This window comes from Callithrix jacchus, chromosome 10, assembly GCF_049354715.1.
Source record: "Callithrix jacchus isolate 240 chromosome 10, calJac240_pri, whole genome shotgun sequence".
NCBI classification, from domain to species: Eukaryota; Metazoa; Chordata; class Mammalia; order Primates; family Cebidae; genus Callithrix; species Callithrix jacchus.
Window position 1 is genome coordinate 102064872 of NC_133511.1, and position 16602 is coordinate 102081473.

General features: G+C 39.4%; 1 protein-coding gene across 1 annotated transcript in view; it reads left to right on the forward strand.

The window, feature by feature from the left end:
* The window catches only part of IFTAP (intraflagellar transport associated protein), a 253244-nt gene that overhangs the window by 100082 nt on the left and 136560 nt on the right, over positions 1–16602 (forward strand). The window contains exon 6 of the transcript XR_004730616.3: positions 8025–8124. The gene's annotated coding sequence lies outside the window, so the exon portion shown is untranslated. The remainder of the gene's footprint in view (positions 1–8024; positions 8125–16602) is intronic.

Genomic DNA, 16602 nt, shown 5'->3' on the forward strand with positions numbered 1-16602 from the left:
CTTGATATTTACACTAATCATAACTCCTACATGATTAATAAAGAGGTAGAAATGTTAAAGATTAGGCAGGTGAACCACTAGAGTGATCATTGTTAGAGTTTCTGAATTTCTATTCTTTTTTCTTTTAAACACCAGAATAAGATTTGGTTCCTAATGGTTGGGCGTGAGTTCTGAAACCTGGAGAATCAGAAAGGAAGTAGAACCTGTGATTTAGATTTCTGAGCCACACTTAAATGGTTGGCAGCTGAGATTCAAAAATGGCAGAGGTTGATTAAGCTGGAGTCATACAGTAGCTACTATTAATAGCAAGACAAGCAGGGTGGGGAGAGAACATAATGAATTGAACGAGAGGGGACAATAGGAGCTCGGGAGGGTAAACCTGATTGCCCAGTTAGTACTGTGTCTTGTGTCCATCTGGAAATAGGCCTTGACTCTTTTTTACCAGCCGAATTCTCAGCTGAAAATGCAAAAGGTCAAACACTTAGAGACGCCTGTTTTAATGGGGGTGGATATTATTTCTGCCTCAGCCATTTTCAGCTAGAAACCACAAGATGGCAATGTTGCATCATTCCTTGCAAGACCTTTGCCCATGGCTGTCCTGATTCCAGGTAGATTCAATTGCTAAGCAATAAATTGGGAGATGCGGGATCGTGTTGGTTTAACCAGCTAACATTATACTTGTATTTGGTACTACTGTTTGTGTTTTCCATGATAAAATGTTGCATACTGCAGGAAAAGTAATACATTTTTACCCCTTGTTAGAACACTCTGTAATTCAAGCAAATAGCACAGACATAGTCTGAATTTCAATCATCTATACCCGGTTTTCCCCAACATCAGACTAATTAGCTTTATTCCCTCTAGCCAACACCTGCTTGAGAAGAACATTTAGTGTCATAAAACAAACCACCCACCAAGAAATAAGGAAACGGAAAAGACCACACATCCATGTCATGTTGCCAAGTTCAGCTCTAAAAGCCTTAAACCCACCCTGGTGGATCCTCTTGGAGGAAACTCCATTTTCTAATATACGTTTCTGCATGAAAAAACTTAATTCAGAGTCGCGGAAGGTTCCTATGCAAATGATATTGTTGGAATATTTTTCATTTCTTTGGGAGTCAATTTTTGAGGACATGTTCAGGCTTAATTCTTTCAGCAGACCCTTGAGTCCTCTGGTTTTTAATTGAGGAAGGGACTAAAATGAAATTTGCTGGTGTGATCAAACAGCAAGGGATTTGGTGCCTTCCCAAGTATGATGGGCATAGATCAAATACTGAGTACCTTTCGATGGTTATTAAGGTGAGGTTACAAGTGTTACAATGTTCACCCTAGAAAAGGTTCAGGTGTGAATGAGTTGCTTTCACGGAGGGAATTATGGGAAAGGATGCTGCTAGATCAGTGGTTCTCAAAGTTTAGCAGGCATCAGGATCACCTGGTTGATCTATCAAACCGCAGATCACTGGACTTCACCTCCAGAGTTTCTGATTCTGTAGATCTAGGGTAGGGCCCAAGGATTTGTGTTTCTGAAAACTTCACAGATAATGGGGATGCAGCTGGTCCAGAAGTCATGCTTTGAGAACCCTGATGCTAGACCTGTTTTTGCTAAAGGACAGGTAACTGAGTGATTTTCATTGACGTGCTTTACAGAGAATGTTGAGAAATACGGACTCAATAGAATGAATGCTTGCTTTAGGATCTAGGGATGTGAATTCAAATATAGGCCCTATAACTTAGGAGCTAGACATATGAGACCGGCGACTTAACCTCCCATAACCTCAATCTGTTATCTAGAAAATAGGATTGTACTCAGGTATCAGGATTTGAATCCTGGCTTTGCTAATTACTTTGTGACTTTGTTCAAATTACTTAGCCACTCTGAGTCTGATGGGTAAAATGAATTGTTTTGGAAGTAAAATATTTGATATCAGGGCACCTCCCATAGGATTTGTTCCTCCTTTTCTTTGCTAGATTGATACATGTACGCATCTGAAATCACTTTATAAAATACAAAACACCATAGGAATGTTGGTTAATGTTTTACAGAGAAATTGCTTTAGGAAAAAAACCTTCCTAGATCCTTTGGATTGTCATTTTCCTTGACCAGCTTAGTCTGTTTGGATAAATTGGCTGTTTTTAGCAAATTGTGAGTTTCTTCTTAAAATTGTTTGAAATCACTGGACAGACCCGAAGTTTACATAATATAGTCCAGGTGCAGGAGGAAGCACTGATAACTCCTGGAATCTTTTCCAGATTGGGTTGGTCAATTCTGCTTTCCTGTTTTTAGAGACAGAAATAAAGAACCAAGAGTTGAATGGCAAAATACAGTTTGGCTTAGAGAATGGGGGTCAGCTCTGTCACGAGATCCTTCTGGCTACCTTTCATATCCCAGGAGAGGCTGGTACCCAAGAAGAGTTGACAAACTGGTTTTCACATTATGGAAAGTGTCTACTTGATGTCAGTATGATATATAGTGAAAAAGTGATTGGTCTTGTAACTGTTGGTTTGAGGATGTTAAAGACCTACTTCTCTTTCTGCCATTGAAAGGTATTCGATATTTCACCTAATCCCATTGTTCTTGGGAAGGCACCAAATCCTAGCTGTGCAACCTCGGATAGTCATTTCCCTTCACTGAGCCTCGGTTTCCCCATTACAAGATGAAGGATTTGCATGAGGTCTGGCTTCTTGTGTAGCAGTCTGTAGATGGGATCCATGGATCATTCAAAATGCCAAATCTTGTGCTTGTGCAATTTTATGTCGGTAGGATCTGTAGCATTCATCAGATTCTGAGAGGGGTCTGTTGCACTAAAAAATTGCCCCCCAGGTGTTATTAAAGATCATACTCAAGTTGAGGCCTGCACCTCTGCCAGGGATGCTAAATACTTTCAACTGTGTTTTCACTGACCAGGTAAAATAGATGCCCTAGCTCATTTGCTATTGTATAGACACTGCTTTTTAAGTCATACCATTAAAAGAAATCAAATTTTAAACAGTGGTGAAAAGTTTGGAGAAAGATCAATGGCCAAGGAAAGGAGAAAGCCATAGATCAGCTTACCCCTAACACAGAGCAGCAGTTTTGTGAATGTACCAGTGTTCATGGGGTACAGATATTGGGCCGTATCAGTATACTCACAATTGATCAGGTTTAAGGTGACGAATACTCACTAATCCAGACTATATGACATTGATGAATAATTTGGGATACCAGTGTGATTATGTATAATGAGGGATAACTTCTGCCTGTGCCTGGATGGCTCCTTTTGCAAGCCTTGGTTTACATTATTAATCGGTAGATTATTAAGGATTTAGAGCAAAAGGACGCAAATAGTTTTGAAAAATATTTCTTTGGGGTCAGGTTGAGGTCCCAACATTGCTGATTATGTTTCAGTAAAGAATCCAGGAGGCTTTTTGTTCCCTCCTATTCAGTGTTGACTTATCTGTCAGTGGGCATCCTTGTTTCCATATTCTTTGGGGACATGATTCACTTTGTCCCCAGATACCATCAACAAAAGTCATGTTTTTTTTTTTCAGAGAAAATATTTTTAACCATCATTGTGTGCAAGCACAGTTAAATTGATGAGATTCAAAATATACTTTCTAGTCACAACATCCATTAAATTGTTAATCCATGTTGAAAGCAACTGGAATGTCTAATATCATGTAACACAATGATCATACCATCGTTATTCTTAACTTCCTTTTACCAATGTTGGTGAAACTGAGGCTTTTGTTCAAATATACTTTTTATCAGTTGTTCTCACTCTAAAATCCAAGTCTCTTTTCTAGTTCCTGGGGTCTCTTCTATTTTCCATGAGAGAAGATTGATTTCTTGTTCCTCTACTAATCTCTCAGACAAACAAATCTCTTACCAGTTTGGAGATGATAATGTTTACCCTGTGTATCTTATGTAGGCATAATGAAATCATCAGAACAGTTCTGCAGAATCTTGCTCACCTGAGCAGGCATTTTCTAAGTTAAATCAGTAGTGTCATGAAGTTCTAAATGTTCAGAGAGAGAGAGAGAGAGAGAGAGAGAGAGAGAGAACATATATTGTAAGTGTGCCTCTAGGCAAGCAAGCCTGATTTTTAATAGCATGCATTTATACAAAAGAGTCAAGACAATTTTACTATTCAAGAGGATCTCCTCACCAATTCTCTGTTGGCAAACCTATATTATGATTTGATTTATAAAAATTATTTACCCCTAACTTGTCAGAAGCATGCGCACTGTATTAAGTGAAACGCTGAGTTGGAATTCATGCTGCCTTATTCTTGGGATGCTAGTGAGGCAGAGGAAGAAAATTTCAGTAACTCAATCCTGCAAAATAGGATGCTGGGTATAGGCTCCTTGACCTCTTTGTTTCATGTAAAAATGGCTAAATTTACCAAATCTAAGGCATACACAATTGACCATCGTCTAATATATGATCCGTCCTATATGTTATTTGCATGTTAACAGAAAAAAAGATCAAAGGAATACATTTCTGGTTCTAGAATTTCAGACCATGGTAAAATGGTAGGTCAGATTTTGAGGGAGAGGTATTAGGGGTGGATGGGAAGATACGCTTCTTCTGTCCTATTAAATCAGATGTTGTCTCACATTTCTGGGCCTGAAGTCTCTACATTTTATTCTAACCATGCAATTGATATAAATAACAATGTGGTTACTGCCACTACTTTGAGATTAAGCATGCATTAACCTGTGGGGTTGTTTTACAGTAATTAAGTGACCAAATCTCTCTGATGTTGGTGTATATATTGAAGGCTTTTGTAGTTGATTAGCAGAGGAGTGAAACTGAGGAGTTTAATCAACCACTCAAGTTCTTAGTTTTGACTTTATTCTTGCACTGTTTGCTTGTCATATTAGAGGAAGACAGGAAGCTGAACTTCCTCCATTGACATGTTGCACATGTGCTGTCTCAGTCTCACTGAAGGTTGAAGGAGATTGCTCTTACAGTTCTCAATCCCAAGCTATGCCAAGCTATGCTGCATGCTGACCTTATGGGAAAGCCAAGGATCAGCTGGGAAGTGAGTGATACTGATGAAGAGGTCAAGGTCAGGATTTCCCTTTGGGTACAGCTAGTTGGTGTTTTACCTGAGCACAAACTGTTTCATGGCTTCAGCCATGCTGGAATCATTGATCCTAGGAAAAAAAAAATGATGGAATGCAGATGTATCCATATAATTCACCCCATTGTTCGAAAACATATATTAAAGATATAATCTATGGATGGGTTAGTAGTGGTATCACCTTAAATATAAAGAATAGGACCTTCTGTCTCATTCACTCACTCACTCATCAAATACTTATTACAGTTCATACTCTATTCTGGATACTGGGTTTCATGCTAAGGAAATGCTAAGATTTATAAGAAATGTCTCCTGACCTCAAAGAGATTACAGTAAAGTGAGGGATAGACTGGCAATATTTAGAGTACTTTGTCATATATACTGTGTTAAGTGAATAGACGCAAAGGTTCAATGGATTATTTCTGAAGGGAATCATAGAAGGTTTCTGAAGGAGTTGTCTGCTAAGTTGGGTCTTGAAAAATGGGTAGAAGTTAACCAGGTTAACTGCTTAAGGGGTGGATGATGAGATGTTTCACTGAGAAGAAACAACTCACTACGCAGAAACCCTGGAGCAGTATACCAATGGCCTGTGGTTTTCTGTGGCTAAAGTGTAGGCTGATGGGTAAGTGGAGTGGTAGGAAATGAGACTGAAAAAGAGGTAGGAGCCAAAGGGAGCTCCTGGGACATGTGGGAATTTTAAAAACATATCTGTTGGGCAATAGGGATCCTTCAAATATTTTGTCTGGGAGAGAATGTGGTTTGTGAGCTATTAAATTTTTTTTTTATCTTTTATTCTTTCTTTTTTTTTATTGCATTTTAGGTTTTGGGGTACATGTGCAGAGCATGCAATACAGTTGCATAGGTACACACATGGCAGTGTGTTTTGTTTGCTTTCTCCCCTTCACCCACATTTGGCATTTCTCCCCAGGCAATCCCTCCCCACCTGCCTTAGCACCATGGACAGTAGATTGGAGAAAGAATTTGTGATGTGACCCAAAAGGGATGCTAATCTCAATGTCCAGGTGAGAGTAAGGGGACCTGGACTCAGATAGTTGTAGTGAGTCTAGAATGTAAAGGACAGCTTTAGGAGATGCTTAGTATAACTGGCATGACCAATTGTGTAGGTGGCTATGGATGGGGGTGGTAGGGGTGTTATGGCATAAAAAGTAGAAAAGACTCATAAAACAGTGAGCAGAAGACATTGGGGCTATTTTTCTCAGAGAGAAATTTGTGTAAATAAAGGGATTGTATTAAGTGTTCTAGATTGTTTTCTCATCTCTAAACTCCTATAATATTTTGATAATTTGATTTGGAACCATGCCACTTAGCATTGAAGTATAATTTCTATTCTCTTGGATAGTGGGAATACAAAGATGAGTAGATAGAATCCTTGATCTCCAGAAGTTCATAATCTATGGAAGGGGCAATAAGTAAACAAATAAGTACAAACTGGTATGGTGTGTTGTCACTCAGGCATGTGTGAAGGACAGGCATGGCAGGAGGCATTTAGGACATTGCATTAAGTGTCTGGTGTAGAGAAGTGACATGATTAGATTTTGAGTTTCAGAAAGATTATGGCAGTCTCAAAGGTGGATTGAAGTGAGGCCAATGGAAGGCTGGAAGACCAATGACGAGGCAGATGCTCAGTTGAAAAAGCAACCACTTTGAGCTGCAAGGCTGGCCTATTGCACTGTGGGAAGGCACTGTGTCTTCCGAGTTTTGGAGCTCACACTAGGTCCTAGTGTTGCCTCAGGGATCAATCTAATTATTTAACTTTGGCATTACCTTTGGTCATTTAGCGATTCTGAGGAGTTCTGTCTTCTTTTTTACTCCTACTGTTGATGACAGCATGCATTGGCGATAAGGACTGGACATTGACCTTGCGATGAGAAGACAGAATGGGAAATGAGGGTAAGGGAAGGGTAAAAGACAAGACCTAGAGAGTGCTGTTACCATAGGAGTGAGATCTGGGTGCCTGCTGGTCAGGGAAATTTGCATGAGGATCCCAAGTGCTTGAATAGTAGGAGAATGCCATTAAAGGAGGCAGGACGGCCTTGAATAGTAAGAGGAGAGGAATATCCCTACATTTTGCCATAGTCCAATCCTTGGTGGTTCTTCAGGTAAGATTTTATATTATGGCTATAGCAACCAAAATAATAATAAATTGGGTGCAGTGGCTCACACCTGCAATCCCAGCACTTTGAGAGGCTGAGGTGAGCAGATCACTTGTGGTCAGGGGTTTGAGATTGTCCTGGCCAACATGGCGAAACCCTGTCACTACTCCAAATACAAAAATTGGCTGAGTGTGGTGGCACACACCTGTAATGCCAGCTACTCGGGAGGCTGAGGCAAGAAAATTACTTGAACTTGGAAGGCGGAGGTTGCAGTGAGCTGGGATCATGCCACTGCACTCCAGCTCTTGAAAATAAAATGAAATTAAAATCCCAAAATAACAATAAATTACACAGTTCTAAGGATTTTATGTATATTATCTCATTTAATCATCATAGAAACTCTATGAGGAAACTGAAGCTCAGAGAGGTTAATAGCATGCTGAAGGTAGAGCTAGAAGTGACTGAGCTGGACTTTCAGCCCAGGTAGCCTAGCTCCTGGTACACGTGCTGAATCACTGAGCTGTCTGTCTCCCAGACTCTCTTGGCAAGGGAAGACATGAGCCCATAAATCCCTGGATGATGTCTGTTTCTTAGCCATTCTAAAGTAAGTCACTCTAATGCTATGTTTGGTTTAAAACAGAGAAGGAGAAGAAAGGATATTGCTTTGTGTCTGTAGATTCCAGGTGACAGTAAATGGACAAGGAGGAAATCAACAAGAACTGAATAAATCCAGGATGCCTAGGATGCTGGCTGGACCTCTGGGGATGAACTGATTGCATTTGAGGGAATACTGTCTTACTAGATCTAAAGGTGATGTTATTGAACCTGTGTCTTTCCTCATTAGCCTGCCCCTGGAAATGCTGGACAGCTGAAGCCACAAAGACAAAGGAGAAGATTAGAGGCAACTGAGACCTAACCAAGTCACGGACCTGGAAGATGAAAAGGTGAGTCTTGTTTGAAATTGCATCTCCTGGGCCCACTTCAATGCCAGAGCTTTCAGGCAGAATTGTGGTGCACACACTTTTCTTTATTTTTAAAGGTAAAACATTGATTGTTCTGGAGACAAGAAACTCACCTTAGCTGTGAACTAATGCCTCAGTCGAATGTAGGGATCAGTGTCTCCATGGCTTTCTAACCCCTGGGCAATGTTTTATAGCAATTACCTGTACAACCAGTTGCTATAGTTACCTATTGTCTATGCTTCAAGAAGAGAAATATCTAGCTAAGCTAGTTAGCAGAAGAAATAGGTGCTGAGATCTGACAAGAATGGGACATGCAGAAAAAAATATTTTTATCCACATAGTGACAAGTTTTAGAGCGTTTAGCTTACTTACAGGTCAGTGATCATGGATATCTATCTTTTCCATATGAATCATCCCAATTCACAAAGATTAGCCCAAAACAGCCAGGTTTAAAATAGCCAATATTGCCATGGTTGTAACTGATTTAATCAGGGTGAACACTTAACCCAGGCTGGGACAATCTGATTCTGTCCCCTGGAAATCAGGACTGAAGTCTTTCCAGTCTGTCTGGATAAATGGCAGGACCTGTTCTATGTAAGCTTGAAAGAGTGGGGACCATCTTCTATCTTATGGAATAAGGAAAAGGGAAAGCATACTTGTAGAGGGAGAGTAAGCCTATTTGCAGAGGAAGCAGTGGGGAGAGGAAATGTAGCTTAAGAGTTTTTTTAGTTCCTGTCCCTTTCTGAAGCAGGATCATTTTCTGCCTTAGAGCATTTTCCTTCTTTCTTGTATTCATGACTATTATTACTCATTTTTTGTTCTTACTGGCATGAATTAGTTTCTGTTACTTCTCACTAAAACTCACACTCCAACATAAGTTATGCTCAAGGCCCCTGTGATGGGTCGAATTGTCTCCTCCTAAAATTATATGTTGAAGTCCTAACTCCCAGCGCCGCTAAATGTTACTGTATCTAAGGACAGGATCTATAAAGAGGTAACTAAATTAAGTGAGGTCATTAGGGTGGGCCTTAATCTATGATGACTGTTGACTTTATAAGAACAGGTTAGGACACAGGTGTGCATAGAGAAAGACCTTGTGAAGATGCTCATCTACAAGGCAAGGACAGAGGCCTAAGAAGAAATTGACCCAGACCACACCTTAATCTCAGACTTCTAGCCTCCAGCATTGTGAGCAAATGAGCTTCTGTTATTTAAGCCATCCAGTCTGTGGGACTTTGTTAGGTCAGCCCAAGCAAATGAATGCACCTGCTATGCACGGCATGAGACTGAAATTCTTCCTCCCTCTGCCCCCACCAAAGAAAACTTGATAATCGACTAACTGCTGGTTTTTTTTTTTAAATAGTGATCCATAAAGACAATAGCAAAAAGATCTTTTACTTTGGCTAAAAAGCCAATAACTGTCATTCAAGGCCCCTGACGGAGTAGTGCTCTAAAGGAATACATCTTCTTAATGCTCTTGTTTGGCTTAAAATAAGTGTTCAGCTTCATGCCTTCTCAAGGAAAGGTGCCTGCTAAAGCTTTAATTTTACACGGGAAAATGATTGCTTTTTCACTAATTGGAATGAATGGGAACTCTTTCTTCAATTCATTTAAACTCAGGTGAATACAAAGCAAGTCACTTTGCAGAGAGAAGTCCAGGAACTTGCAGATTCCTCCCTACTGCCCTTGAGTTCTGAGGTCAGTGTATGAAAAGTCATTTTCATCAGTTATCGTCACATTAGAGAATCAGGCAAAGAAAAACATCTAGGTTTTTCTTACTTTTAATCAGGACAAGGTATAGGAAAATGGTGTTGACATTTCAAAAAAAAAAAAGTGGAGAAGTGAAGGCCAAGAGTGAACAGAAAAAGATGTTGATTTAACTGAACTACAGTGGCATTTAAGAGGTCGCTGAGCAGAGACAAGGTGCAAAGGAAATAGGAATAGCTTATAGACTCATAACGAAATATGTGCCAATAGAAGCAGACACCAAAAGGATTCTGTCATTTGTGTGTGTGTTTCAAGGCAGTTTTTTTTTTTTTTTAAAGAAAGAAAGGAGGATTGTATTTGGAAAACTTTGTGGTGTTCACATGTTCCTGCAAAGGAGAATAGACATGGCAAATAAGTTTCAACTCATATGTAGCTCTGAATATTTGGATTATTATCTCCCTGGAGGATTGTGTTGAGACGGATTCTGAGGATGCATTTGGATTTGGTAGGAAGGAGGGTCAATTAAGGAGAATGAATGAATGAATGTAAATATGAATGTTGTGCATGTGCGCTGGTGAGACCAAAAGTCGAACACTGACGGCCCTGGGTCCAAGTGGAGTCTGCGAGAGTGTTTTTAAAACATTTTATTTCATTAGTTTTTGGGCAACAGGTAGTTTTTGGTTACATGACTCAGTTATTTAGTGGTGGTTTGACATTTTCGTGCATCTGTCACCTGAGCAGTGTACCTTGTACCCAATATATAGTTTTGTTTGTCCCAGGTGGTTTTAAAAAATGATTTGAACTAAAAATAATAATAATAATAATAATAAAAAACAAACAGACAAACAAACAAAAAGATTTGAACTAAACATTTAAGAGTAGAGAGGTTTTATATTTTTTTGGCCCCCATCCTACCCTTCTACGTTTTCAGTTTCTTTTATAAACTCCAGGAATACTGGGTATTTCTGCATGACAACAGCAGGATGGAGCTGGGCAGTGGCTCAGTTTAAGTGTGGCCCCTGTGGACATTGGGCTGTGTGATCCCAGGCCTCAGGCTAATTGTACCTTCTGGGCTCAGGGATCATGTGGCTGTGGATTGAGGATGTGGCGATAGTGGAGGGCCTCAAAAGTCAGGAAGTGCTGAAATTTTAAGACCATCACAGCCTAAAAAGCAGAAAAAAGGCTTGGCAAGTATGGCCAAAGTAGATGTCTTTTAGTAGTGAGAACAAGACCACAGACCATAGTGTTCCCAAAATATGTGGTGACTGCAGTTTTTTCTGGAGGGGATGGGCAGCCTCAAGTTTTGTGAGGAGAAAGCTGAGACCTATACAAATATGGAGAAGTCCTCTTTGCTCTACTTATGCTACTTCTGGGCATCACCTTTAATGGGTGGAAAAGTGACACATTCCATCTACCATTAAAAGTGACACAATCTACCACTCTACCATTAAAAAAAATGGAATCAGTAGTATAGACGAAACCACTTCTTTGAACTCTAGACTCACATGTCCAATTGTTTACTTCTTATCCTTGCTGTTTTTGTCATAGATTTCAAACATAAGTGTCCATAGTGAAACTCATTCTTTCCTCCTTTCTGCGTGAGATTGGTTCTTTCTGGTGTGTTTTTCTCAAGGATTAGAACTTGCTCCATTCAGCTATAAAAACTAGGAAGCTCTTGCTCTTTATCTGCCATTCCCTCACCCTTTATCCAATCATGAATCCCAGTCAATTTTGCCCTAAGTATCTCTTGAATCTTCCCACTCCTCTCTGGCCTTCCTGCTATCAGTCCTCTGGCCTCACTCCAAAAGTTTTTTCACATGGCAGTCACAGGCATCTTTGTGAAATCCCAAACTGGTCATGTCTTCTCCCTGCCTCAAAATATTTCAATAGCTTTCTATTGCTCTCAAGATCCAAGCCCCACATTCTTTGCCCACACTTGCATCCTCACAAAGGCTTGGCATTTGCCCCTTACAGGCCTTGCAAAGCTTGCCACTTTCCCTTGTACCTTAACAAATCCATTTTTATAGAAAAGCAAATCTCTCCAGTTCCCAGCCTAAATGAGATGTTTCTGTAAGAGAAAAATAGAGATAAATTATTCTGCTTTTATTTGGGTGATACTTGATTTTTAATTTATTCTTTCAGTACTTGCTGTGATTATAGCAGTCAATTCTAATTTTTTTCCCTGCTGCTTAAATGTCAGCAGCCCATCTTTACTTAGAACTCATAGAAGTAATTGTTTCATGTACTTCAACTGAATAGTGATTAAGTGGCCTATGACCAATTTGAAGGTTAGCCTTCCAGTCCTTCCAGAAGCAGATTTCAGAGACATCTGGTTAGGGAGTGTAGTTCTGTAGGTTATCTTACCGTCAGAGGACCAGCATCCTTTGAGTTTGCTTTCTTGGTTGTCTTGGGAGGTCAAGTCTCAAACACTGAGTAACCATTTTGCACTAATTATTAATAAAAGAAGTAGATGATGGTCTATAGAGATGTGCTGTCCAATAAGGTAGTCAATAGCTATCTGTGGCTAAAGTTAAATAAAATTAAAAATGTATTTTCTCAGTTTGAGTAAGTATATTTCAAAAGCTTAATATGCACATGGCTAGTGGCTACCATATTAGACAGTGAAGATGTAGAACACCATCACAGAAAGTTCTATTGGATGGCTTCCCTCAGCAGAGATCTTTGCTTGACATATAAGGTACCTATCGTAACACATATCTATTCAATTAGTAGTCAATCTCCTATTTTCAGTGACAGTTGCTGTTATTTGTTTTAGCAAAATGATAAATCCATGTGGTCTGGAGGGAAGAAAATAGGTCAGATGATAAAACATGGAAGGCAGTGTAATTTGAAGAGGGAGTCTCCTCTATGGGTCCTTGGGGTACAGAGTGGAGGGGGCAGGGTTTGGACGGTTTTGTTTTGAACCATGCTGGCTCCCATGTGGACACAGACAGGATTACCATGTGATTTATGTCCACAGTAAAACCAAATCTAAGGCGCTTTTTGCTTTTCCATAGAGTTGGGTCAATTATTAAGGTGAAAAATGAGCCATCCTCATAGTGGGAGTAGGACAACTACATGCAAGTGATGTGTACCTTCCAAAAAATGTCTGCCTTCTGCCACAACACTGCTGCCCATTATCTGAAGCATCTGCTACTCATAAAATGCCTTCATAACTATACTCAGTTTGCTGCCACTTGATTTTCTCTTTGTTTGCTTTCTGAGGCTGTAGAAAAGTGGACAATTCTATTTAGGTATCTGGTGTAGGTAGGTAATTTGATTTTATTATAGTTCAGCTGAGTGACTGCCATTGTTCTCCTATATAATAATAATGGGACTAATAACAGTCAGTGTTTATTAAAGACTCACTCCATTTCAGCCTTTATGCTGAAGGCTGCATGTTCTTGATCTCATTTAATACTTATAAAAATCTCTAATGTGGTTTACACAGTGGTTAGGAGTACAGGTCCCCATCCTGGCCCTACCATTTGCTAGCTGTGCCTCCATCTCTTCATTAAAGGCAGTTCATGGCACTTTCTTTACTTTTTGTTAAGATTAAATGAATTACATGAAAACTATTTAGAAAAGTATTTGCATGTAAGAAACTTTCAATAATTATTTCTACTATTATTATTCTTATTTTTACTAGTGTGAAAACGTGGGTTTAAGGAGGCTTAAGGAGGTTGAGTAATGTTCCCAAGGCCATTATTTTGCATATGGAGGAACCCCCACCATCCTGATGCCAAAGTCAGATCCTTAACTCCAACCAACTCCCTCTAAGGCATGACTGTATCCAGCTACGTTGATGTTTTAACAAGTAAGAGAATGTATATGGGAGTGGTTTAGAAATTATGTCAAGGTACGATTATCATTATCATCAAGAAGGACTAATTTAATTTAATTTTTCTTTGATTGATAATATCAGCAGTTTTTTTTTTTTCCCAAAGAAGTAAATTTGCTTTTTCTTCCTCCTTAAAAAGGGAGGTTTTCATGCCTATGACTTTGATCAGAGGTGCTGGAGAGTTTCCAGATTAGACTAAAATAACATATTTAGGGATTAGTCCTGAAGAACAGAAAGCTAGCCTTCATAGCAGTGAAGGTACCAATTAATATTTCAGAATACTAAACATCCTAGGTACTGGTTGGCAATTATTCTCAACAAAGATTTCTGGATGTTGATGTGTCAGAAACTGAATTGGGTAATAGGTGTGTAAAAATAATTTAGACATGGTTCCTACCTTAAGGGGCACAGAATTTAGTGGAGGAGAAGAATATATAAGCAATGTGTTTTAAGTTGTCTGGGGAATTTGTGTTCATAGAAAAAATGACATTTAATCTAGATCTTGATGGATGGTCTGAGAAGAGTAGAAATGCTCTAAATGGAAGGAGAAAAAACAAATGACGGGGACCATGGTTAACTTATTTCTTGATTAAAAAATGTTGTTTGATAGGGTTAGAGCTTAGAACACACAGGTGCAACTTTCTGGAGATAAACTTGGGCAGGTAGGCTGTGCTGAGAATCATGCCAAGAAATTTGAACCCTATTCCAGACATTAGGGAGCTATGGAAGGTTTTAGACAAAAGGGTAACTGTTTAGAAAGATAACATGGCACCTGCATGGAAGATTAATATGGAGGAGGGTTGAACCTAGAGGCAGAACAGTTGATCGAATATTCCAGATAGTCCAAATGGGTTCTGAATGTTGAGGTAGAGGATGGATTCAAGAGACATTTTAGATAAAATATTGGCAGGGCTCAGTGATTCAAGATAAAGAGCTAGGATAAAGAAAGAATTTCAAATGCTGTTATTTAGTGCTTACGTTGTACTTGTGCTGTGCTAAGCACTAGAAATACAAAAAAAAAAAAAAAATTAAGCAATGGCTCCTCTGTTTAAGTAGCTGGAAAGAAAAGTATAATAAATATATACAATGCAATACTATGCACGCAAAGATAGATAATGTATAAAGAATCAACACACAGGAGGCTGCCAAGAATGATTCTACGTTTTCTAGCTCCAGGGACTGGTTGGTTGTTGGTGTCATTGAGTAAGAGAGGAAGAAAAAGGAACAGGAGGAGGTTTCTAAAGCATTGGTTTTAGTGTTCACAAGGCAGTTCGAACTGAATATATTCTTGCCGTAGTCAGACATAATCTAGCTCCTTCTGGATTTGCAAGAGTTACGGAAAAAGGAAAACAGTAATTGTCTTTTTTTAAAAACCCTGCTGGTATGATGTTTTTCCTTTTAAATGGTTTTGTTATGAATATAAAGAGAGAGAGAAAGACTATTAAATGCATCTTTACCTCCCACAGTCCTGATTTGGGTTCTAAAAATTCTTCCTACCCTCATTATGAGGGTTCTGCCTATTCACCCTGAAAACTCCTGGTTCAATTATTATTATTATTTTTGTAGAATTAGCACTGAATGCTAAACTTGTTTTTATTTTGCAGGCAAATATCTTAGCTATCCTAAGATATTTAGTGGGTCTCATAATCAGCACTGCTTTCGAAAGTTCAAGTAATCTGTACCTTTTCAGTGACCTGTACTTTATATGGATTACACAGTAATTTATGGATAAATGAAGATTTTTGCAAACTATTTCATAGTTTGCAAATATTAATAAAAGAGCCATGTACAAATATATGAACTTAAACAACTATCTGGAAAGCAAGTTTAATGAAAGTCAAAGATGAGTATAGTATCAAAATCAGCTAAGAAATTATTCTAAACTGTACTATTATTATTCTGTAAATAGGAAATTTCTTCTAGGGAGGCCAAGGAACTTGGATAATACTGCCCCACTTTCAGCACTCATTTGGAGCCTCAAATATGTGAGTTAACTAGAGAATAATTACAATCCTGATGTTAGGAATCATGGATGACATATGATTATAGGTTTTCCATATAATAATGGGACGGGAGCTTTATGCCTCACTGTGTTCAGAAGAAAAGAGATTATAACTTGGAAATGAGCATAAACACATCTGGGCTGTCATTTATATGAGCACAAAGAAGGCATCTGAGGCCAGCTGTATTAGGGTGGAATGTTCTCAGCCTTTTGGTTTTCGTGAACCTACTGAGTGCTGAGGTCTTGGGGGGAAATTAACCTTTTACTTTGCCAACAGAAAACCTCACCACTACTGTTAACTCTGCTTTAGGAATGGACAGTTGAACACTCTAGCAGAGGAAGGATGTTGTGTGGCAGTGATTGCTGCACTTTGATCAGAAGCCACAGCCAGACGACAGTTCCCAGTCTTCCTCCCAGTGAGATGAGCTATTGGGATATGGCACAAACGAGGTTCATCACTTGCTGTCCCAGCCTATAAAAACCTCCTACACAATTCTCCTCTCTTCAACTTCCAATCTGTAGTACAGACACTAAGGATCCTGCATAGGACCCAGGGGCCTAGTGGTGACTGAATCACAGGGAGCCTGAGTACCCAAACGACCATGGAAGGCCACCTGTTGACCCAGAACATTCTTACTGGATTACAAGTGAGTAATGCAGAGGTGAAACTCACTCCTCTGAGGAGGGGATATTGACCAGCAGTGCTGATATCTCTGGGAGCTCCATGAGGCTCATTCTGGGAATAGGGAAAAAACAGGAAACCAGAACCAACTGCTTTTAGAACCAGCGACTGTTGCCAGGTAAAGAAGTAGTGCTCAGGTGACATTTACAGGTATAGCAAAACAGAACAACCTCCCCGAAACCATTACCAAACACCAAACCAAAACTAGAACCCAGCCCAGGAAGGAGC